This window comes from Balaenoptera borealis (assembly GCF_965194805.1).
Source record: "Balaenoptera borealis genome assembly, chromosome: 17".
In the NCBI taxonomy this organism is placed as follows: Eukaryota; Metazoa; Chordata; class Mammalia; order Artiodactyla; family Balaenopteridae; genus Balaenoptera; species Balaenoptera borealis.
This window is the reverse complement of record NC_138876.1, coordinates 50554150-50580691: the sequence shown is the minus strand read 5'-3', so window position 1 is coordinate 50580691 and position 26542 is coordinate 50554150. Positions and strand designations below refer to the sequence as shown.

The window sequence follows — 26542 nt, the reverse complement described above, 5'->3', positions numbered from 1 at the left end:
AGCCCCTTCGTGGGCAGAGACTGCGGGTGGCAGAGGGGGGAGCTTCAGAGCCACGGAGGAGAGCACAGCAACAGGGGTGCGGAGGGCAAAGCGGAGAGATTCCCGCACGGAGGATCAGTGCTGAGTAGCACTCATCAGCCCGAGAGGCTTGTCCGCTCAGCCGACGGGGCGGGCGGGGGCTGGGAGCTGAGGCTTGGGCTTTGGTGCTAGTCGGGAGGGAGTCCAGGAAAATGTCTGCAGCTGCCGAAGAGGCAAGAGACTTTTTCTTGCCTCTTTGTTTCGCTGCGCGCAAGGAGAGGGGATTCAGAGCTCCACCTAAACGAACTCCAGAGACGGGCGCGAGCCGCAGCTATCAGCGCGGATCCCACAGCAACAGGGGCGCAGAGGGAAAAACGGAGAGATTCCCGCACAGAGGCTCGGCGCCAAGCAGCACTCACCAGAACGAGAGGCTTGTCTGCTCACCCGCAGGGGCGGGCAGGGGCTGGGAGCCGAGGCTCGGGCTTCGGTCGGATCGCAGGGAGAGGACTGGGGCTGGCGGCGTGAACACAGCCTGAAGGTGTTGGCGCACCACAGCTGGCTGGGAGGGAGCCCGAGAAAAAGTCTGCAGCCGCCAAAGAGGCAAGAGACTTTTTCTTGCCTCTTTGTTTAGCGGCGCGCAAGCAGAGGGGATTCAGAGCGCCGCCTAAACGAACTCCAGAGACGGGCGTGAGCTGCAGCTATCAGCGTGGACTCCAGAGGCGGGCACAAGCTGCGGCTAACAGCGCAGACCCCAGAGACAGGCGCGAGCCGCGGTTATCAGCACGGACCCCAGAGACGGGCAGGAGACGCTAAGGCTGCTGCTGCCACCACCAAGAAGCCTGTGTTCAAGCACAGGTCACTCTCCACACCGCCCCTCCCGGGAGCCGGTGCAGCTCGCCACTGCCAGGCTCCCGTGATCTGGAGAGAATGCACGGCACGCCTCAGGCTGCTGCAACGTCATGCCGGCCTCTGCCACCGCAGGCTCGCCCCGCCTCCTCTGTACCGCTCCCTCCCCACCGGCTGAGTGAGCCAGAGCCCCCGAAGCAGCTGCTCCTTTAACCCCGTTCTGTCTGGGCAGGGAACGGACGCCCTCAGGAGACCTACATGCAGAGGCGGGCCCAAATCCAAAGCTGAACCCCGGGAGCTGTACGAACAAAGAAGAGAAAGGGAAATCTCTCCCAGCAGCCTTGGAAGCAGCGGATTAAAGCTCCACAAACAACTTGATGTGCCTGCATCTGTTGAATACCTGAATAGAAAACGAATCATCCCAAATTCAAGAGGTGGACTTTGGGAGCAGGATATATTAATTTTTCCCTTTTTCCTTTTTTTGTAAGTGTATATGTGTAAGCTTCTCAGTGAGATTTTGTGTGGATAGCTTTGCTTTCACCATTCGTCCTAGGGTTAGGTCTGTCCATTTTTTGGTTTTCTTTTTTTTTTTACTTAAAAATTATTTTTTCCTAATAAATGTTTTCTTAATAATTTTTTCCTTATTTTCTATTTTTAGAAATTAAAAAAAATTTTTAATAAGTTTTTTCATATTTTTTATTTTAAAAATTAAAAATTTTTTTCCTAATACATTTTTTCCTTAATAAATTTTTTTCTTAATAATTTTTTTTCTTACTTTTTATTATAAAAAAATAATAAATCTATTTTTAAAAATTAAAAATAAAATTTCCGAATACATTTATTCTTAATAATTTTTTTCTTATTTTTTATTATAATAGCTTTATTTTATTTTATTTCATTCTCTTTCTTTCTTTCTTTTTATTTTTTTCTCCCTTATATTCTGAGCTGCATGGATGAAAGGCACTTGGTGCTCCAGCCAGGCATCAGGGCTGTGCCTCTGAGGTGGGAGAGCCACCTTCAGGACACTGGTCCACAAGAGACCTCCCAGCTCCAAGTAATACCAAATGGCGAAAATCTCTCAGAGATCTCCAACTCAAAATCAAGACCCAGCTTCACTCAACGACCAGCAAGCTACAGTGCTGGACACCCTATGCCAAACAACTAGCAAGACAGGAACACAGACCCATCCATTAGCAGAGAGGCTGCCTACAATCATAATAAGGCCACAGACACCCCAAAACACACCACCAAACGTGGACGTGCCCACCAGAAAGAAAAGATCCAACCTCATCCACCAGAACACAGGCACTAGTCCCCTCCACCAGAAAGCCTACACAACCCACTGAATGAACCTTAGCCACTGGGGACAGATACCAAAAACAACGGGAACTACGAACCTGCAGCCTGTGAAAAGGAGACCCCAAACACAGTAAGATAAGCAAAATGAGAAGACAAAAGAACACAGAGCAGGTGAAGGAGCAGGGTCAAAATACACCAGACCTAACAAATGAAGAGGAAATAGGCAGTCTACCTGAAAAAGAATTCAGAATAATGATAGTAAAGATGATCCCAAATCTTGGAAATAGAATAGACAAAATGCAAGAAACATTTAACAAGGACGTAGAAGAACTAAAGAGGAACCAAGCAACGATGAAAAACACAATAAATGAAATTAAAAATACTCTAGACAGGATCGATAGCAGAATAACTGAGGCAGAAGAAAGGATAAGTGACCTGGAAGATAAAATGTTGGAAATAACTACTGCAGAGCTGAATAAAGAAAAAAGAATGAAAAGAACTGAGGACAGTCTCAGAGACCTCTGGGACAACATTAAACGCACCAACATTCGAATTATAGGGGTCCCAGAAGAAGAAGAGAAAAAGAAAGGGAATGAGAAAATATTTGAAGAGATTATAATTGAAAACTTCCCTAATATGGGAAAGGAAATAGTTAATCAAGTCCTGGAAGCACAGAGAGTCCCATACAGGATAAATCCAAGGAGAAACATGCCAAGACACATATTAATCAAACAATCAAAAATTAAATATAAAGAAAACATATTAAAAGCAGTAAGGGAAAAACAACAAATAACACACAAAGGAATCCCCATAAGGTTAACAGCTGATCTTTCAGCAGAAACTCTACAAGCCAGAAGGGAGTAGCAGGCTATACTTAAACTCATGAAGAAGAAAAACCTACAACCAAGGTTACTCTACCCAGCAAGGATCTCATTCACTTTTGATGGAGAAATTAAAACCTTTACAGACAAGCAAAAGCTGAGAGAGTTCAGCACCACCAAACCAGCTTTACAACAACTGCTAAAGGAACTTCTCTAGGCAAGAAACACAAGAGAAGGAAAACACCTACAATAACAAACCCAAAACATTTAAGAAAATGGGAATAGGAACATGCATATACATAATTACCTTAAATGTAAATGGATTAAATGCTCCCACCAAAAGACACAGACTGGCTGAATGGATACAAAAACAAGACCCATATATATGCTGTCTACAAGAGACCCACTTCAGACCTAGAGACACATACAGACTGAAAGTGAGGGGATGGAAAAAGATATTCCATGCAATTGGAAATCAAAAGAAAGCTGGAGTAGCAATTCTCATATCAGACAAAATAGACTTTAAAATAAAGACTATTACAAGAGACAAAGAAGGACACTATATAATGATCAAGGGATCGATCCAAGAGGAAGGTATAACAATTGTAAATATTTATGCACCCAACATAGGAGCACCTCAATACATAAGGCAAATACTAACAGCCATAAAAGGGGAAATCAACAGCAACACAATCATACTAGGGGACTTTAACACCCCACTTTCACCAATGGACAGATCATCCAAAATGAAAATAAATAAGGAAACACAAGCTTTAAATGATACATTAAACAAGATGGACTTAATTGACATTTATAGGACATTCCACCCAAAAACAACAGAATACACATTTTTCTCAAGTGCTCATGGAACATTCTCCAGGATAGATCATATCTTGGGTCACAAATCAAGCCTTGGTAAATTTAAGAAAATTGAAATCGTATCAAGTATCTTTTCCGACCACAACGCTATGAGACTAGATATCAATTACAGGAAAAGATCTGTAAAAAATACAAACACATGGAGGCTACACAATACACTACTTAATAACGAAGTGATCACTGAAGAAATCAAAGGGGAAATCAAAAAATACCTAGAAACAAATGATAATGGAGACACGACGACCAAAAACCTATGGGATGGAGCAAAAGCAGTGCTAAGAGGGAAGTTTATAGCAATAGAAGCCTACATCAAGAAACAGGAAACATCTCGAATAAACAACCTAACCTTGCACCTAAAGCAATTAGAGAAAGAAGAACAAAAAAACCCCAAAGCTAGCAGAAGGAAAGAAATCATAAAGATCAGATCAGAAATAAATGAAAAAGAAATGAAGGAAACAATAGCAAAAATCAATGAAACTGAAAGATGGTTCTTTGAGAAGATAAACAAAATTGATAAGCCATTAGCCAGACTCATCAAGAGAAAAAGGGAGAAGACTCAAATCAATAGAATTAGAAATGAAAAAGGAGAAGTATCCACTGACACTGCAGAAATACAAACGATCATGAGAGATTACTACAAGCAACTCTATGCCAATAAAATGGACAACCTGGAAGAAATGGACAGATTCTGAGAAATGCACAACCTGCCGAGACTGAACCAGGAAGAAATAGAAAATATGAACAGACCAATCACAAGCACTGAAATTGAAACTGTGATTTAAAATCTTCCAACAAACAAAAGCCCAGGACCAGATGGCTTCACAGGTGAATTCTGTCAAGCATTTAGAGAAGAGCTAACACCTATCCTTCTCAAACTCTTCCAAAATATTGCAGAGGGAGGAACACTCCCCAACACATTCTACGAGGCCACAATCACCCTGATACCAAAACCAGACAAAGATGTCACAAAGAAAGAAAACTACAGGCCAATATCACTGATGAACATAGATGCAAAAATCCTCAACAAAATAATAGCAAACAGAATCCAACAGCACATTAAAAGGATTATACACCATGATCAAGTGGAGTTTATCCCAGGAATGCAAGGATTCTTCAATATACGCAAATCAATCAACGTGATACACCATATTAACAAATTGAAGGAGAAAAACCATATGATCATCTCAATAGATGCAGAGAAACTTTCGACAAAATTCAACACCCATTTATGATAAAAGCCTTGCAGAAAGTAGGCATAAAGGGAACTTTCCTCAACATAATAAAGGCCATATATGACAAACCCACAACCAACATTGTCCTCAATGGTGAAAAACTGAAATCATTTCCACTAAGATCAGGAACAAGACAAGTTTGCCGACTCTCACCACTATTATTCAACATAGTTTTGCAAGTGTTAGCCACAGCAAGCAGAGAAGACAAAGAAATAAAAGGAATCCAAATCGGAAATGAAGAAGTAAAGCTGTCAGTGTTTGCAGATGACATGATACCATACATAGAGAATCCTAAAACTGCCACCAGAAAACTACTAGAGCTAATCAATGAATTTGGTAAAGTAGCAGGATACAAAATTAATGCACAGAAATCTCTTGCATTCCTATATACTAATGATGAAAAATCTGAAAGTGAAATTAAGAAAACACTCCCGTTTACCATTGTAACAAAAAGAATAAAATATCTAGGAATAAACCTACCTAAGGAGACAAAAGACCTGTATGCAGAAAATTATAGGACACTGATGAAAGAAATTAAAGATAATACAAATAGATGGAGAGATATACCATGTTCTTGGATTGGAAGAATCAACATTGTGAAAATGACTCTACTACCCAAAGCAATCTACAGATTCAGTGCAATCCCTATCAAACTACCACAGACATTTTTCACAGAACTAGAACAAAAAATTTCACAATTTGTATGGAGACACAAAAGGCCCCGAATAGCCAAAGCAATCTTTAGAACGAAAAATGGAGCTGGAGGAATCAAGCTCCCTGACTTTAGACAATATTACAAAGCTACAGTAATCAAGACAGTTTGGTACTGGCACAAAAACAGAAATATAGTTCAATGGAACAGGATAGAAAGCCCAGCGATAAACCCACACACATATGGTCACCTTATCTTTGATAAAGGAGGCAAGCATATACAGTGGAGAAATGACAGCCTCTTCAATAAGTGGTGCTGGGAAAATTGGACAGGTACATGTAAAAGTATGAAATTAGAACACTCCCTGACACCATACACAAAAATAAACTCAAAATGGATTAAAGACCTAAGTGTAAAGCCAGACACTATCAAACTCTTAGAGGAAAACATAGGCAGAACACTCTATGACATAAATCGCAGCAAGATCCTTTTTGACCCAGCTCCTAGGGAAATGGAAATAAAAACACAAATAAACAAATGGGACCTAATGAAATTTAAAAGCTTTTGCACAGCAAAGGAAACCATAAAGAAAACAAAAAGACAACCCTCAGTATGGGAGAAAATATTTGCAAATGAAGCAACTGACAAAGGATTAATCTCCAAGATTTACAAGCAGCTCATGCAGCTCAATAACAAAAAAACAAACAACCCAATCCAAACATGGGCAGAAGACCTAAATAGACATTTTTCTAAAGAAGATATACAGATGGCCATCAGACACATGAAAGAATGCTCAACATCCTTAATCGTTAGAGAAATGCAAATCAAAACTACAATGAGGTATCATCTCACACCGGTCAGAATGGCAATCATCAAAAAATCTAGAAACAATAAATGCTGGAGAGGGTGTGGAGAAAAGGGAACCCTCTTGCACTGTTGGTGGGAATGTAAATTGATACAGCCACTATGGAGAACAGTATGGATGTTCCTTAAAAAACTAAAATTAGAACTACCATATGACCCAGCAATCCGACTACTGGGCATATACCCTGAGAAAATCATAGTTCAAAAAGAGTCATGTACCAAAATGTTCATTGCAGCTCTATTTACAATAGCCAGGACATGGAAGCAATCTAAGTGTCCATCATCAGATGAATGGATAAAGAAGATGTGGCACATATATACAATGGAATATTGCTCAGCCATAAAAAGAAATGAAATGGAGGTATTTCTAATGAGGTGGATGGAGTTAGAATCTGTCATACAGAGTGAAGTAAGTCAGAAAGAGAAAAACAAATCCTGTATGCTAACACATATTTATGGAATCTAAGGAAGAAAAAAAAAAAAAAAGGTCATGAAGAACCTAGTGGCAAGATGGGAATAAAGACACAGACCTACTAAAGAATGGACTTGAGGATATGGGGAGGGGGAGGGGTGAGATGTGACAGGGTGAGAGAGTGTCATGGACATATATACACTACCAAATGTAAAATAGATAGCTAGTGGGAAGCAGCCTCATAGCACAGGGAGATCAGCTCGGTGCTTTTTGACCACCTAGAGGGGTGGGATAGGGAGGGTGGGAGGGAGGGAGATGCAAGAGAGAAGAGATATGGGAACATATGTATATGTATAACTGATTCATTTTGTGTTAAAGCAGAAACTAACACACCATTGTAAAGCAATTATACTTCAATAAAGATTTAAAAAAAAAAAGAAATAGAATTAACAATCCTAAAGTTTTTATGCAACCACAAAAGATCTCAAATAGCCAAAGTAATTCTGATAAATAACAAAATTGGAGGCATAACAATTCCTTATTTCAAACTGTATTACAAAGCTACAGTAATTAAAACAGTATGGTACACATAGACCAAGGGAACAGAAAAAAGAGGCTAGAAATAAATCCATGCATATACAGTCAACTTATACTTTACAAGTGAGCCAATAATACTCAAAGAGCAAAGGATATTCTCCAACAATAACTGGGAAAACTGGATAGCCACATGCAAAATAATAAAACTGGAATTTTTCTTATACACTTACAAAAATTAAACTCAAAATGGATTAAAGGCTTAAATGTAAGACTCAAAGCTGTGAAACTCTAGAAGAAAAATCTCCCTGCATATGATTGGTCTTGGCAATGATGTTTTGGCTATGACATCAAAAGCACAGTGAAAAAATCAAAAATAAATAAATGGGAGAAGGACGTGCTCTCAGTCCCTCTTGCGAGAGCACCAGAATAACAACTGAGTGCTGGACAATCATCAACAGGAAGACACTGGACTTCACCAAGGAGGATATCCCACGTCCAAGGACAGAAGAGAAGCCACAGTGAGACGGTAGGAGGGGCACAATCTGAGTAAAATCAAATCTCATAACTGCTGGGTGGGTGACTCACAGACTGTTGAACACTTATACCACAGAAGTCCACCCACTGGAGTGAAGGTTCTGAGGCCCACGTCAGGCTTCCCAACCTGGGGGTCCAACAACGGGAGGAGGAATTCATACAGAATCACACTTTGAAGTCTAGTGGGAATTGATTGCAGGACTTCGACAGGACTGGGGGAAACAGAGACCCCACTCTTGGAGGGCACACACAAAGTACTGTGAACATCAGGACCCAAAGGAAGGAGCAGTGACCCTGGGGGACACTGAACCAGACCTACCTGCTAGTGTTGGAGGGTCTCCTGCAGAGGCGGGGGGTGGCTCTGTTTCATCGTGGGGACAAGGACACTGGCAGTGGAGGTTCTGGGAAGTACTCCTTGGCGTAAGCCCTCCCAGAGTCTGCCATTAGCCCCACCAAAGAGCCCAGGTAGGCTCCAGTGTTGGGTTTCAACAGGCAAAACAACCAACAGGGTGGGAACCCAGCCCCAATCATCAATAGTCAAGTGGATTAAACTTTTACTGAGCTCTGACCACCACAGCAACAGTCAGCTCTACCCACCACCAGAGCCTCCCATCAAGCCTCTTAGATAGCCTCAACCACCAGAGGGCAGATAGCAGAAGCAAGAAAAACTACAATCCTGCAGCCTGTGGACCAAAAACCACATTTAGAGATAGATAGACAAGAACAAAAGGAAGAGGGCTATATACCAGATGAAGGAACAAGAAAAAACCCCAGAAAAACAACTAAATGAAGTGGAGATAGGCAACCTTCCAGAAAAAGAATTCAGAATAATGATAGTGAAGATGATCCAGGACCTCGGAATAAGAATGGAGGCAAAGATTGAGGATGCAAGAAATGATTAACAAAGACCTAGAAGAATTAAAGAACAAACAGAGATGACCAATACAATAACTGAAATGAAAACTACACTAGAAGGAATCAATAGCAGAATAACTGAGGCAGAAGAAAAGATAAGTCACCTGGAAAACAGAATGGTGGAGTTCACTGCTGTGGAACAGACAAAAGAAAAAAGAATGAAAAGAAATGAAGACAGCCTAAGAGACCTCTGGGACAACATTAAATGCAACAACATTCGCATTATAGGGGTCCCAGAAGGAGAAGAGAGAGAGAAAGGACCTGAGTAAATATTTGAAGAGATTATAGTCGAAAACTTCCCTAACAAGGGAAAGGAAATAGTCACCCAAGTCCAGGAAGCGCAGAGAGTCCCACACAGGATAAACCCAAGGAGAAACACGTGGAGACACATAGTAATCAAAGTGGCAAAAATTAAAGACAAAGAAAAATTATTGAAAGCAGCAAGGGAAAAATGACAAATAACATAAAAGGGAACTCCCATAAGGTTAACAGCTGATTTCTCAGCAGAAACTCTACAAGCCAGAAGGGAGTGGCATGATACACTTAAAGTGATGAAAGGGAAGAACCTACAACCAAGATTACTCTACCTGGCAAGGATCTCATTTAGATTTGATGAAGAAATCAAAAGCTTTACAGACAAGCAAAAGCTAAGGTAATTCAGCACCACCAAACCAGCTCTACAACAAATGCTAAAGGAACTTCTCTAAGTGGGAAACACAAGTGAAGAAAAGGAACTACAAAAAAAAACTCAAAACAATTAAGAAAATGGTCATAGGAACATGCATATCGATAATTACCTTAAACGTGAATGGATTAAATGCTCCAACCAAAAGACACAGGCTTGCTGAATGGATGCAAAAATAAGACCCATATATACGCTGTCTACAAGACACCCACTTTAGACCTAGGGACACATACAGACTGAAAGTCAGGGGATGGAAAAAGATATTCCATGCAAATGGAAATCACAAGAAAGCTGGAGTAGCTATACTCATATCAGATAAAATAGGCTTTAAAATAAAGAATGTTACAAGAGACAAGGAAGGACACTACATAATGATCAAGAGATCAATCCAAGAAGAAGATATAACAATTATAAATATATATGCACCCAACATAGGAGCACCTCAATACATAAGGCAACTGCTAACAGCTATAAAAGAGGAAATCGACAGTAACACAATAATAGTGGGAGACTTTAACACCTCACTTACACCAATGGACAGATCATCCAAAATGAAAATAAATAAGGAAACAGAAGCTTTAAATGACACAATAGACCAGATAGATTTAATTGATATATATAGGACATTCCATCCAAAAACAGCAGATTACACGTTCTTCTCAAGTGCGAATGGAACATTCTCCAGGATAGATCACATCTTGGGTCACAAATCAAGCCTCAGTAAATTTAAGAAAATTGAAATCATATCAACCATCTTTTCTGACCACAACGCTATGAGATTAGAAATGAATTACAGGGAAAAAAACGTAAAAAAGACAAACACATGGAGGCTAAACAATACGTTACTAAATAACCAAGAGATCACTGAAGAAATCAAAGAGGAAATCAAAAAATACCTAGAGACAAATGACAATGAAAACACGACGACCCAAAACCTATGAGATGCAGCAAAAGCAGTTCTAAGAGGGAAGTTTATAGCTATACAAGCCTACCTAAAGAAACAACAAAAATCTCAAGTAAACAATCTAACCTTACACCTAAAGAAACTAGAGAAAGAAGAACAAACAAAACCCAAAGTTAGCAGAAGGAAAGAAATCATAAAGATCAGAGCAGAAATAAATGAAATAGAAACAAAGAAAACAATAGCAAAGATCAATAAAACTAAAAGCTGGTTCTTTGAGAAGATAAACAAAATTGATAAGCCATTAGCCAGACTCATCAAGAAAAAGAGGGAGAGGGCTCAAATCAATAAAAGCAGAAATGAAAAAGGAGAAGTTACAACAGACACCGCAGAAATACAAAGCATCCTAAGAGACTACTACAAGCAACTTTATGCCAATAAAATGGACAACCTGGAAGAAATGGACAAATTCTTAGAAAGGTATAACCTTCCAAGACTGAACCAGGAAGAAACAGAAAATATGAACAGACCAATCACAAGGAATGAAATTGAAACTGTGATTAAAAATCTTCCAACAAACAAAAGTCCAGGACCAGACTGCTTCACGGGTGAATTCTATCAAACATTTAGAGAAGAGCTAACACCCATCCTTCTCAAACTCTTCCAAAAAATTGCAGAGGAAGGAACACTCCCAAACTCATTCTATGAGGCCACCATCACCCTGATACCAAAACCAGACAAAGACACTACAAAAAAAGAAAATTACAGACCAATATCACTGATGAATATAGATGCAAAAATCCTCAACAAAATACTAGCAAACAGAATCCAACAACACATTAAAAGGATCATACAGCACGATCAAGTGGGATTTATCCCAGGGATGCAAGGATTCTTCAATATACGCAAATTAATCAATGTGATACACCATATTAACAAATTGAAGAATAAAAACCATATGATCATCTCAATAGATGCAGAAAAAGCTTTTGACAAAATTCAACACCCATTTATGATAAAAACTCTCCAGAAAGTGGGCATAGAGGGAACCTACTTCAACATAATAAAGGCCATATATGACAAACCCACAGCAAACATCATTCTCAATGGTGAAAACCTGAAAACATTTCCTCTAAGATCAAGAACGAGACAAGGATGTCCACTCTCACCACTATTATTCAACATAGTTCTGGAAGTCCTAGCCACGACAATCAGAGAAGAAAAAGAAATAAAAGGAATACAAATTGGAAAAGAGGAAGTAAAACTGTCACTGTTTGCGGATGACATGATACTATACATAGAGAATCCTAAAACTGCCACCAGAAAACTGCTAGAGCTAATTAATGAATATGGTAAAGTTGCAGGATACAAAATTAATGCACAGAAATCTCTTGTATTCCTATACACTAATGATGAAAATCTGAAAGAGAAATTATGGAAACACTCCCATTTACCATTGCAACAAAAAGAATAAAATACCTAGGAATAAACCTACCTAGGGAGACAAAAGACCTGTATGCAGAAAAGTATAAGACACTGATGAAAAAAATTAAAGATGATACCAACAGATGGAGAGATATACCATGTTCTTGGATTGGAAGAATCAACATTGTGAAAATGAGTATACTACCCAAAGCAATCTACAGATTCAATGCAATCCCTATCAAATTACCAATGGCATTTTTTACGGAGCTAGAACAAATCATCTTAAAATTTGTATGGCGACACAAAAGACCCCGAATAGCCAAAGCAGTCTTGAGGCAAAAAAATGGAGCTGGAGGAATCAGACTCCCTGACTTCAGACTATACTACAAAGCTACAGTAATCAAGACAATATGGTACTGTCACAAAAACAGAAACATAGATCAATGGAACAAGATAGAAAGCCCAGAGATTAACCCACGCACCTATGGTCAACTAATCTATGACAAAGGAGGCAAAGATATACAATGGACAAAAGACAGTCTCTTCAATAAGTGGTGCTGGGAAAACTGGACAGCTACATGTAAAAGAATGAAATTAGAATACTCCCTAACACCATACACAAAAATAAACTCAAAATGGATTAGAGACCTAAATATAAGACTGGACACTATAAAACTCTTAGAGGAAAACATAGGAAGAACACTCTTTGACATAAATCACAGCAAGATCTTTTTTGATCCACCTCCTAGAGTAATGGAAATAAAAACAAGAATAAAAAATTGGGACCTAATGAAACTTCAAAGCTTTTGCACAGCAAAGGAAACCATAAACAAGACGAAAAGACAACCCTCAGAATGGGAGAAAATATTTGCAAATGAATCAACGGACAAATGATTAATCTCCAAAATATATAAACAGCTCATTCAGCTCAATATTAAAGAAACAAACACCCCAATCCAAAAATGGGCAGAAGACCTAAATAGACATTTCTCCAAAGAAGACATACAGACGGCCACGAAGCACATGAAAAGATGCTCAACATCACTAATTATTAGAGAAATGCAAATCAAAACTACAATGAGGTATCACCTCACTCCTGTTAGAATGGGCATCATCAGAAAATCTACAAACAACAAATGCTGGAGAGGGTGTGGAGAAAAGGGAACCCTCTTGCACTGTTGGTGGGAATGTAAATTGATACAGCCACTATGGAGAACAATACGGAGGTTCCTTAAAAAACTAAAAATAGAATTACCATATGACCCAGCAATCCCACTACTGGGCATATACCCAGAGAAAACCGTAATTCAAAAAGACACATGCACCCGAATGTTCATTGCAGCACTATTTACAATAGCCAGGTCATGGAAGCAACCTAAATGCCCATCAACAGCCGAATGGATAAAGAAGTTGTGGTACATATATACAATGGAATATTACTCAGCCATAAAAAGGAACGAAATTGAGTCATTTGTTGAGACGTGGATGGATCTAGAGACTGTCATACAGAGTGAAGTAAGTCAGAAAGAGAAAAACAAATATCGTGTATTAATGCATGTATGTGGAACCTAGAAAAATGGTACAGATGAGCCAGTTTGCAGGGCAGAAGTTGAGACACAGATGTAGAGAATGGACATATGGACACCAAGGGGGTTAAACTGCGGTGGGGTGGGGATGGTGGTGTGCTGAATTGGGCGATTGGGTTTGACATGTATACACTGATGTGTATAAAATTGATGCCTAATAAGAACCTGCAGTATAAAAAAACAAACAAAACAACTAATACTAAACTTTCATTGGGTTATTTGTATGGAAATATGTTAATATAAATGTTTCAGACATTACATGAAATTTCTAAAAATCTTATATTTGTATTTGTATGGAAATATGTATGGAAATATGTTAATATAAATGTTTCAGACATTACATGAAATTTCTAAAAATCTTATATGTTCTGGTATAATGTTATAAGTAATAATCCTAGTTATTACTTTAAAATGTATATCTCAGAAATAACTAATTTCCTTGTCAACTGCATTATTATGAACTTTCATCAAATCTTTTACCGTGGTCATTTTTAAGTCTTTTGTCATTTACAGACAGTTCTGGGTGTACTCTGATGATTTTGTAAATATGTTCCTATAAAAGGGTTTCATCTTCAAGAAATTCATGGAAAAGACTCTGACAAGTACAGGTTTCTGGTAACTGACTGTACTGCTGAACTGAATGAATAAGCATTTTCAGAACTCTAATGAAAAACTGATGAACTCATAAAAGTGCTAACAAAAGATCAAGATGAAAAAAAAAATTAATTACATGGGACTGAGTGAACTGATGAGGATGAGTATAATTTTTGTGACTTTCTGTCTGCATTAAAAAAAAAAAAATCCCACAAGGACTCAGAGGCAAAGAATATACAAATCAATTTTCACTGCAAAGTAAAGGAGCTGTTACAGTGGAGGATTACTGTACTGAATGTCAATATTATGACATAGTATGAGTGTATTTCATGTTTGGTAATTGCAATCATTGTTGCTTTTGTTGTGGTCATCCATGTACAATGCTTGGTGTCAGTCTATTTATCTCTTGTAAAAATAAAATACAGTGTGTGTGTGTGAAAAAAAAAAAAAAAAAAGAACGTTTTCTTTAATATCTCCAGGGTTAGCCATTTTTAAACTTTTTGATCTTAGGCTCCCTTTACACTCCTAAAAAAGTTATCAAGAATCCCAAATGCCTTTTGTTTATGTGGTTATTCCCATCAATATTTACTATATTAGAATTAAAGCTGAGTAATTTTTAAAACAGTTTCTTATTCCATTAAGAATAACAAAAATAAAAATAATAACAAAACATATTACAAAAATGACATTTTCAGTGAAAAATAACTATATTATCCAAGACAAACAAAATATATATTTAATGGGAAGAGTTTTACATTTTTTTTGCAAATCAAGTCTCTTTAATATCTGGCTTAACAGAAAACAGCTGTATTCTCATCTCTGCTTCTGCATTCAATCTGTTGTGATATGTTTTTTTGGTTGAAGTATATTTATGAATGAAATCTCGCCTCACTCAGATAACTAGTTGGAAAAGGGAGGAATAGTTTAATAGCTTTTTCAGATAACTGTAGACATTATTCTTTGATATTACACCAATATTCAACAATAATCTGAATCTACGTATTATCAATGAACTTTTCATACTATTACATTAAAATTCATTGGTCTACCTTAAAAAAAACAAAACAAAACAAAGCAAAAAATTGTATTTCCCAGTTTGTTCACAGTCCCACCATCTATGACTGTTTCATATCTTCTATTCTCACTTCAATTCTCCAACTTCTGCTTTATCTTCATTTTCAGCTGATAATCATTCTTCCTATATCTCTCAGAAAATAGAAATAAATTGTTTTGAATTCCCACAAGCTCCTACCACATCTACCCACCTCATTATTTATGTGCCCACACACTCTAAATTCTTCTCCTGTTAATACAGGTTCACTGTCCATACTCCTATCCAAAGCCAATGCTTCAACTTATCTACTAGATCTCATCAACTTTTTCATGCTCAAGGACACTGCTCCAGCAAATATTCCCTCTTTCTCCTATATCATAAATGTTTCTCTCTCTCTGCTGAATCTTTCCTATAAACATAAAAACATACTAATATTGCTAACATCTTAAATAATAAAAATAATAAACTCCCTTCACTACCTAGTACCCCTCCAGCCTACACTTCATTACATGCCTTCCCTTTACAACAAAACTAATTTGGAGTTGTCTGTATTCAATGTCTCTAATTTATCTGCACCCATTCTCATTTGAATCAACTTCAAGCAGCTGAGCCAAACTGCTCTTGTCAAGGGAAAATATGAATTCTCTTCATATTTGACTGCCAAATTCACTAGTAAATATTCTTTCCCCATAATATTTTATGCATCAATGGCATGTGACACAGATTATCATTCACATCTTCTTGAAATACCTTTATCATTTGGCTTCCAGGACACCATGCATAGTTGGTTTTCATCACTAGGTTACTCCTTCTGAGTCACGTTTGCTACTTCCTGTTCATCTCCCTGATTTCTAAACATTGGGAGTGCCTCAATGCTTAATTTTTATACTTCACATATATCATCCAATTTCATAGCTTTAAATACCATTTACATGCTCATGAGTCACAAATTTATATCTCTACCCCAAACTTCTCCTCTGAACTTTTTTAATTAGCTGTATTGAAGTAAAATTTACTTTCAATAAAATTCATTAATTTGAAGTATACAGTTTGAGCTTGGGTAAATGAATACAGTCAGGTAAGCAAAATCAAGATATGGAACATTTCCATAAAGTTCCATTTCCAAAAAGTTCTCTCCTGCCCCCCTGCAGTCAATCCCTTTCCCCTGCCCTCAGACTCTGGCAACCACCAATCTGCTTTCTGTCATTATGGTTTTGTCTTTTTTAGAACTTCACATCAATAGAATCATGCATTATGTAATATTTTAAGAATGGCTTCTTTTACTTAGCATATCTTTTGAAACTCATCCACATTATTGCTCCTATCAGTAGTTCTTTCCTTTTTATTGCTTTGTAGAATTCCATGCATGGATATACAACAATTTGTTCATCAATTCCCAGTTGAGGATCAGTTGGATTCTACTGTGAATATTCGCATGTGGACATTTCATTGTGCTTTTCATTTTCATTGCCCCACTAACTAATGATGGTGAGCATCTTTCATATGCTTATTTCATATTCATATAAGTTATTTGGTGATGTGTCTACAAATCTTTCTCCCATTTTTGTTATTAGATGTATATCTTCTTATTAAGTATTGAGTTCTTTTTATATTATGGATATAAGTTCTTCAGTAAATATATGTTTTGCCAATATTTTTCCCATCTGTATCTAGCTTTTCATTTTCTTAACAGCTTATTTTGAAGAGAAACATTTTTAATTTTGATTAATTCTTTTTCTACCATCTTTTTTTACATATAGTTCATACATTTTGTGTCCTAAGAAGTATTTGCCTCAACCAAGATTACAAAGATATTTGCCTATAGTTTCTTCTATAAATTTTATAGTTTTAGATCTTACATTTAGGTCTACAGTCCTTTTAAAGTGAAATTTTTATAGGTTAGGTGGTAAGATTCACGGTTCATGTCACTATCCAACATGAACCATTTATATAATTCTATATGTCGCTCTTTATACCAATACCATGCTTTGAGTACTGCAGCTTTAAAGTAAGACTAGAAATCAGATAATAATAAGTTATTCAGTTTTGTTCTTTTTCAAAAATTGTTTTGGCTATTTTAGGACTTTTGATTTGAACATAGATTCTTGACTCAACTTGTCAATTTTTACCAAAAAAAGAAAAAAGAGAAAAAAAAAATCTGTTTCAATTTTGATCGAGATTACATTGAATCTGTAAATCAATTTGGGGAGCCCTGATATTTTGCCAATAATTAGTCTTTCAATCTGTGAACGTGGTATACGTTTCCCTTTATTGGGGTTTTCTTTAATTTCTTTAAGTAAATTTTGTATTTTTCAGTGTATAAACCCTACACATATTTTATGAAATTTATCCTATATATTTCATATTTGAATACTATTAAAAATTTTAACACCACTTAAAAAGTCTTATTACATTAAATTCAAATCCCAATTGTAGGTTGTGAATATATTGAAATACAATTAATTTTTAATATCTTGTATCCTGAAACCTTGCTAAATATATGTGTTAGTTCCAGAGGCTTCACTTTTCTTTCCAGTAGTTTCTTTGTAAATTCATTAGTTGTTTTTGTTTTTCAATGTAGATGATCATGTCATCTGCAAATAAAAACTGTTTCCTTTCTAATCTCTATGTCTTTTGTTTCTTCTTGTCACATTGCACTAGCTAGGAACCACAAAAAAACAGAAAAGACGTGGTGAGAATGGACATCCTTGCCTTATTCCCAATATTAAGAGGAAAGTATTCAGTATAATATTAGCCATAAGGTTTTTCTTGTAAATGCCCTTCATCAGACTGAGGAAGTTCTCTTATATTTATATTTTGCAGAGTTTTCATCATGAATGGATGTTGAATTTTGTGAAAATGCTTTTACTACATCTATTGAGATAATTTTAAGTTTTGTCTTCTTTACTGTTAATTGGTGAATTGTATTTATTTATTTTTGAATGTTAAACCAACCTTGAATTCCTGATATAAACTCTAATTGGTCAAGATGTATTATCCTTTTTTATACATGACTGGATTAGATTAGCTGACATTTTGCTTAAGGAATTTTTTGGTGGTGTTCTTGGGTTTATAATATGTTACTTTAACTTACCACAATTGTGTTAACCAGCTTCCAGGATGCTCCCCAATGATCTCTGTATTCTAGTGCTCAAGCCCTAATATAGTTTACTCCCACATTGATTAGGACTGACCTGTGCAAACAATAGGACATGTAAAACTGACAGTGTGTGACTTCCTAGGGTAGGTTGAAAATATGGCACAGCTTCCAACTTGTTCTTTGTTGCATCACTCACTCTGAGGAAAGCCAGCTTCCATGCTCTGAGGACATTCAGTAGCCCTATGAAGACTTCACACAGAGAAGAACTGGCCAAGACCCAGAACCAATTTTCCAGTCATGTGAGTGAGCCATCTCAGAAACAAATTCTCTAGCTCCAATTAAGTGTTCAGATGACAACAACCCCTTTCAACATCTTGACTGCAACTTCATGAGAGGCCCTGAGCCAGAGCCACCTAGCTAAGCCCCACCTGAAGCACATAAACCATATGAGATAATAAGTGTTTACGGTTTTTTTAAACTAAATTTTGGGGTAAGTTCTTATCCAACAATAGATAACTAATGCAATGGTCTACCTTCAGATGATAAATCATTTCACATACAGTATAAGAAATCTTCACCACTATACTTCTATTTCACCCTCCTATCCTTTGCACTAGTTTTACCTTATGCTTTACTTCCACATGTGTTATAAACCCAATAATATATTCTTTCTATTTTGTTTTAAGCAGTCAATTATCTTTCAAAGAGACTTAAAAACTAAGAAAATTAATTATTTTATATTTACCACATACTTACCATTTCTGACAATTTCTATTCCTCAATGGTGTCCAAATTTTCATCTGATATCATTTTCCTTCTGCCTGAATAACTTCTCTGATGACACTGAATTATATCTGCTTTTGTTTTTCAGAAAAAGTGTTTATTTCACCTTCATTTTTGACAAATAAAAAAACTGAGTATGGAATTCTATACTGACAGTTTGCTTTTCTTTCAACACGGAGGACTGTCTTCTGTTTTGCATAATTTCTGTCAAAAAGTTTCTGATGAGAATGTGTCTTCTTTACTATGGCATTTTCTCTTTATCACTGCTTTTCTAAAATTTGATTATAATATGTCTTGGTATAGTTTTCTTTACGTTTTTCCTTCTTGGGATTTGTTGATGGATCTGTGAGTTCATAGTTTTCATCAGATTTGTACAAATATTTGGCCACTATCCTTTAACTATTTTCTGCTCTCTTCCCACCTTGTTTCTAGGACTTCAAATGTAAGTATGAAGGATCTCCTGGCATTGTACTTCAGGTCATTAATGCTCTGTTCACTTTTCTTTCAGTATTTTTTCTCTCTGTACTTCATTTTTGATAGTTTTTATAGTTCTGTCATTTTCTTCTGCAATGTCTAATCATATGTTGATCACATCCAGTTTATTCTTTATTTTGGAAATTGTCTTTTTCATCTCTTGAAATTTGATTTGGGTCTTTTTTATATTATCTATTTCACTCTTCATCATAGTCATGTTCCCCTCTATCTTTTTATTAACATGAAGCATATTTAACAATATAATAGCCAATTTTAGTTATTCCATCATTTCTGTCATTTCTGGTTCTGTTTCTATTGTTTACATTTTTTTCTGATTATGGGTTATGTTTCTTCTTCTTCTTTTGAATTCCTGTTATTTTTTTTATTAGATATTGAACATTTAGACCTTGCACAATTGGGCGGTGGGTTTTGGTGTGTTCCTTTTCATAGTGTTGGGCTGTCTTCTCTCACACTGTTAGGTTATTGTACTTAGAATCAGTCTAACATTTTTGAGGCTTATTTTTTCACTTTGTTTGGAAAACCCAGAGCATCCTTTAGTCTAAGACTAATTTTGCTTCACTACTAACCTCACTATTAAGGTACCTTTCTGAGGATTCTATCCAATACTCCAAATAATGCAAGGTCTTTCCTCTCTGACTGGGGGAAAAAAACTCATTGCTGTCTCATGTGAGTTTCAGGAATTATTTGGCTTATTGCTTTCCAATGATTCTGTGCCCTGCCTGGGGTGGTTTCCTCTCTCATATGCAGATATCAATATTCAGACAAAAGGCTCAAGGAACCTCTGCTAATCACTGAATCAATCAATCAATCAATCAATCTCTTTCCCTCTTTTTCCCTCTCTCTCTCTCTCTCTTGCTCCCACTCTCGCTCTCGCTCTCCCTCTCCCTGTCTTCCTTGTCTGTCCCAAATATTCTAGCCACCTTAGCCTCCCTGGACTCCTATCCTAATTTCCTCTGCTCAGCTAGACCACGAAACTCCATCAAGTTTGTTTTCCTTCTCTCAGGATTCCCAGTGCCTGTTATCAAATGCCTGGAAAACATTGTTTGGTCCAGTTTTCTAGTTATTTAACGTGGGTGAGTAAATCCAGTCCATTTTACTCACAGCCAGAAGCAGAAGTGTTCTTTTTAAGTCTTTATTTAAATATCAAACTGCTAGGACCTTCAAGATGGCAGAGGAGTAAGACGTGGAGATCACCTTCCTCCCCATAAACACATCAAAAATACATCTACATGTGGAACAACTCCGACAGAACACCTACTGAATGCTGGCAGAAGGCATCAGACTTCCCCAAAGGCAAGAAAATCCCCACGTACCTGGGTAGGGCAAAAGAAAAAAGAAAAAACAGACACAAAAGAATAGGGATGGTACCCACACTTCTGGGAGGGAGCTGTGAAGGAGGAAAAGTTTCCACACACTAGGGAGCCCCTTCACTGGTAGGGAGGGGGGTGTTGGTTGGTTGGGAAGCCTCAGAACCACAGAGGAGAGCACAGCAACAGGGGTGTAGAGGGCAAAGCAGAGAGATTCCCACACAGAGGATCGGTGCCAACAAGTACTCACCAGCCTGAGACACTTGTCTGCTCACCCACCAGGGGAGGTGGGGGCTGGGAGCTGAGGCTCAGGCTTCGGAAATCAGATCCCAGGGAGAGGACTGGCATTGGCTGTGTGAAGACAGCCTGAAGGGGACTAGTGCACCACAACTAGCCAGGAGGGAGTCAGGGAAAAAGTCTGCACCTGCTGAAGAGGCAAGAGACCATTGTTTTGGGGTGTGTGAGGAGAGGGGATTCCTTCCCCGTGTGCCCACAGAAGTCAGAGCACTGCCTAAGCAAGCTCCAGATGGGTGTGAGCTGTGGCTATCAGCTTGATCCCAGAGATGGGCATGAAAAGCTTATACTGTTGCCACTGCCACCAAGAGTCCTGTGTGCGAGCACAGGTCACTACTCACACCCCCCATCCCTGGGAGCCTGTGTAGCATGCCACTGCTAGGGTCCCCAGATCCAGAGATAACTTCCCCAGGAGAACACACGGTGGACCTCAGGCTGTTGCAATTTCACACCAGCCTCTGATACCACCGCATTCCAATTATGACTACCATACTCCTCCCTCTCCCCAACCTGAGTGAGCAAGAGAGCTCTGATCAGCTGCTGCTTTAACCCCCTCCTCTCTGGGCAGGGAACACATGCTTGAGGGTGACCTACCCACAGAGGCAGAGCCAAAACCAAAGCTGAACCACAGGAGCTGTGAAAAACAAAGAAGAGAAAGGGAAATTTCTCCATGCAGCCTCAGGAGCAGCGGATTAAATCCCCACAATTAACCTGATGAACGCTGCATCTGTGGAACACCAGAATAAACAACAAATAATCCGAAAATTGAGGTGGTGGACTTTAGGAGCAACTGTAGATATGGGGGTTTACTTTCTGTGATTGATTTGTTTCTGATTTTTATGCTTATCTTACTTTAGTTTTCAGTGCTTGTTATCATGGGTGGATTTGTTTATTGGTTTGGTTGCTCTTTTCTTCTATTTTATTTTATCATTATTTTTTATTTTACCAATATTATTTTGTATTCCTTTTTTTTTCCTTCTTTTTTGTCTGAGCTGTATGACTGGCAGGGTCTTGGTACCCTGGCAGGGTGTCAGGCCAGAGCCTCACACGTGGGAGAACCGAAACCCAGACATTGGACCACCAGAGACCTCGCAGCCCCAGGTAATATCAATCGGCAAGAGCTCTTCCAGAGATTTTGGGCTCAACACTAAGACCCAGCTCCACCCAATGGCCAGCAACCACCAGTGCTGGATGCCCCATGCCAAACAACTAGCAAGATAGGAGCACAACCCCACCAATTGGCAGAGAGGCTGCCTAAAATCATATTAAGTTCACAGACACCCCAAAACACACCACTATAAGCAGCCCTGCCCACCAGAAAGACAAGATCCAGGCCCATACACCAGAAAAAAGGCACCAGTCCCCTCCACCAGGAAGCCTACACAAGCCACTTAACTAACTTCACCAACTAGGGACAGACACCAAAAATAATGGGAACTATGAACCTGCAGCCTGCAAAAAGGACAAACCGAACACAGTAAGTTAAACAAAATGGGAAGGCAGAGAAATATGCAGCAGATGAAGGAACAATGTTAAAACTAACCAGACCAAACAAATGAAGAGGAAATAGGCAGGTTACCAGAAAAAGAATTCAGAGAAATGATAATAAAGATGATCCAAAATCTTGGAAATAGAATGCAGAAAATAAAACAAATGTTTAACAAGGACTTAGAAGAACTAAAGATCAAACAAACAACAATGAACAACACAATAAATGAAATTAAAAATTCTCTAGAAGGAATCAATAGCAGAATAACTGAGGCAGAAGAACGGATAAGTGACCTGGAAGATGAAATAGTGGAAATAACTGCTGCAGAGCAGAATATAGAAAAAAAGAATGAAAAGAATGGAGAACAGTCTCAGATCTCTGGGACAACATTAAACACAGCAACATTCGAATTATAGGGGTCCCAGAAGAAGAAGAGAAAAAGAGTCTGAGAAAATATTTGAACACATTATAGTTGACAACTTCCTTAACATGGGAAAGGAAATGGCCACCCAAGTCTAGGAAGTGCAAAGAGTCCGACACAGGATAAATCCATGGAGAAACAACAAGACACATATTAACCAAACTATAAAAAATTAAATATAAAGAAAAAAAATTAAAAGTAAAAAGGGAAAAGCAACAAATAACATACAACAGAACGCCATAAGGAAACAGCTGATTTTTCAGCAGAAACTCTGCAAGCCAGAAGGGATTGGCAGGACATATTTAAAGTGATGAAAAGGAAAAACCTACAACCAAGATTACTCTACCCAGCAAGGATCTCATACAGATTCAACAGAGAAATTAAAAACTTTACAGACAAGCAAAAGCTAAGAGAATTCAGCATCACCAAACCAGCTTTACAAGAAATGCTAAAGGAACTTCTCTAGGCAAGAAACATAAGAGAAGGAAAAGACCTACAAAAACAAACACAAAACAGTTAAGAAAATGGTAATAGGAGCATACATATCAATAATTACTTTAAACATAAATGGGTTAAATGCTCCAACCAAAAGACATAGACTGGCTGAATGGATACAACAAGACCTGTATATATGCTATCTACAAGAGACCAACTTCAGACCTAGGGAAACATACAGACTGAGAGTGAGGGGATGGAAAAAGGTATTCTATGCACATGGAAATCAAAAGAAAGCTGGAGTGGCAATTCTCATATCAGACAAAATAGACTTTAAAATAAAGACTATTATAAGAGACAAAGAAGGACACTACATAATGATCAAGGGATCAATATAAGAAGAAGATATAACAATTTTAAATATTTATGCACCCAACATAGGAGCACCTCAATACATAAGGCAAATACTAACAGCCATAAAAGGGGAAATCAACAGTAACACAATAATAGTAGGGGACTTTAACACCCCACTTTCACCAATGGACAGATCATCCAAAATGAAAATAAACAAGGAAACACAAGCTGTAAATGACACATTAGACCAGATGGGCTAAATTGATATTTATTGGACATTCCATCCATAAACAGCAGAATACACATTCTTCTCAAGTGCTCATGGAACATTCTCCAGGATAGATCATACCTTGGGTCACAAATTAAGCCTCAGTAAATTTAAGAAAACTGAAATCATATCAAGTATATTTTCTGTCCACAACACTTAGACACTGATCAATTATAGGAAAAAAAACTGTAAAAAATACAAAGACATGGAGGCTAAACAATACACTACTAAATAATCAAGAGATCACTGAAGAAATCAAAGTGGAAATAAAACAAAACCTAGAAACAGATGACAATGAAAATATGATGACCCAAAACCTATGGGATGCAGTAAAAGCAGTTCTAAGAGGGAAGTTTACAGCAATAAAACCCTACCTCAAGCAACAAGAAAAATCTCAAATAAGCAACCTAACCTTACACCTAAAGCAAGTAGAGAAAGAACAACCAAAAAAACCCGGAGCTAACAGAGGGAAAGAAATCACAAAAATCAGATCAGAAAAAAATGAAAATGAAATGAACGAAAGTATAGCAAAGATCAATAAAACTAAAAGCTGGTTCTTTGAGAAGGTAAACAAAATTGATGAACCATTAGCCAGACTCATCACAAAAAAAGGGAGAAGACTGACATCAACAGAATTACAAATGAAAAAGGAGAAGTAACAACTGACACTGCAGAAATACAAAGGATCATGAGAGATTACTACAAGCAACTATATGCCAATAAAATGGACAACCTGGAAGAAATGGACAAATTCTTAGAAAAGAACACCCTTGCAAGAGTGAACCAAGAAGAAATAGAAAATATGAACAGACCAATCACAAGTACTGAGATTGAAACTGTGATTAAAATCTTCCAACAGGGACTTCCCTGGTGGCACAGTAGTTAAGAATCTGTGTGCCAATGCAGGGGACACGGGTTCAAGCCCTGGTCTAGGAAGATCCCACATGCCACGGAGCAACTAAGCACATGTGTCACAACTACTGAGCCTGCACTGTAGAGAGCAAAAGCCACAGCTACTGAGCCCACCACCACAACTACTGAAGTCCACGTGCCTAGAGCCTGTGCTCCACAACAAGAGAAGCCACTGCAGGGAGAAGCCCACACACCATAACGAAGGGTAGCCATTGCTCACTGCAATTAGAGAAAGCCATGCACAGCAACGAAGGTGGAATGCAGCCAAAAATAAATAAATAAATTTATTTTAAAACAATCTTCCAACAAACAAAAGTCCATGACCAGATGGCTTCACAGGTGAATTCTATCAAACATTTAGAGAAGAGGTAACACCCACCCTTCTCAAACTCTTCCAAAATATAGCAGCGGGAGAAACACTCCCAAACTAATTCTACAAGACCACCATCACCCTGATACCAAAACCAGACAAAGATGTCACAAAAAAAGAAAACTACATGCCAATATCACTGATGAACATAGATGCAAAAATCCTCAACAAAATACTAGCAAACAGAATTCAACAGCACATTAAAAGGATCATATACCATGATCAAGTGGGATTTATCTCAGGGATGCAAGGATTCTTCAATATACGTAAATCAATCAATGTGATACACCATATTAACAAATTGAAGAATAAAAACCATATGATCATTTCAATAGAGGCAGAAAAATCTTTTGAAAAATTTCAACACCCAGTTATGATAAAAAAAACTCTCTAGAAAGTGGGCATAGAGGGAACCTACCTCAACATAATAAAGGCCATATACGACAAACCCACAGCAAACATCATTCTCAATGGTGAAAAACTGAAAGCATTTCCTCTAAGATCAGGAACAAGACAAGGATGTCCACTCTCACCACTATTATTCCACATACTTTTGGAAGTCTTAGCCACAGCAATCAGAGAAGAAAAACAAATAAAAGGAAAACAAATTGGAAAAGAAGAAGTAAAACTGTCACTGTTTGCAGATGACATGATACTATACATAGAGAATTCTAAAGATGCCACCAGAAAACTACTACAGTGAATCAATGAATTCAGTAGAGTAGCAGGATACAAAATTAATGCACAGAAATCTCTTGCATTCCTACACACTAATGATGAAAAATCTGAAAGAGAAATTAAGGAAGCACTCCCATTTACCATTGCAACAAAAAGAATAAAACACCTAGGAATAAAACTACCAAGGGAGACAAAAGACCTGTAAGCAGAAAACTATAAGACACTGATGAGAGAAATTAAAGATGAAACAAACAGATGGAGAGATATACCATGTTCTTGGATAGGAAGAATCAATATTGTGAAAACGACTATACTACCCAAAGCAATCTACAGATTCAATGAAATCCCTATCAAATTACCAATGGCATTCTTTACAGAACTA

At 37.8% G+C, this 26542-nt stretch overlaps 1 long non-coding RNA gene across 1 annotated transcript; it reads right to left on the bottom strand.

The window, feature by feature from the left end:
* Window positions 1-14402: 14402 nt before the first annotated feature.
* Window positions 14403-20882, bottom strand: LOC309614861. The gene is made up of 2 exons (XR_014236438.1): window positions 20734-20882; window positions 14403-15100 (listed from the first exon to the last, which is right to left on the bottom strand). It is a non-coding gene; the product is annotated as an uncharacterized lncRNA (long non-coding RNA).
* Window positions 20883-26542: the final 5660 nt, after the last annotated feature.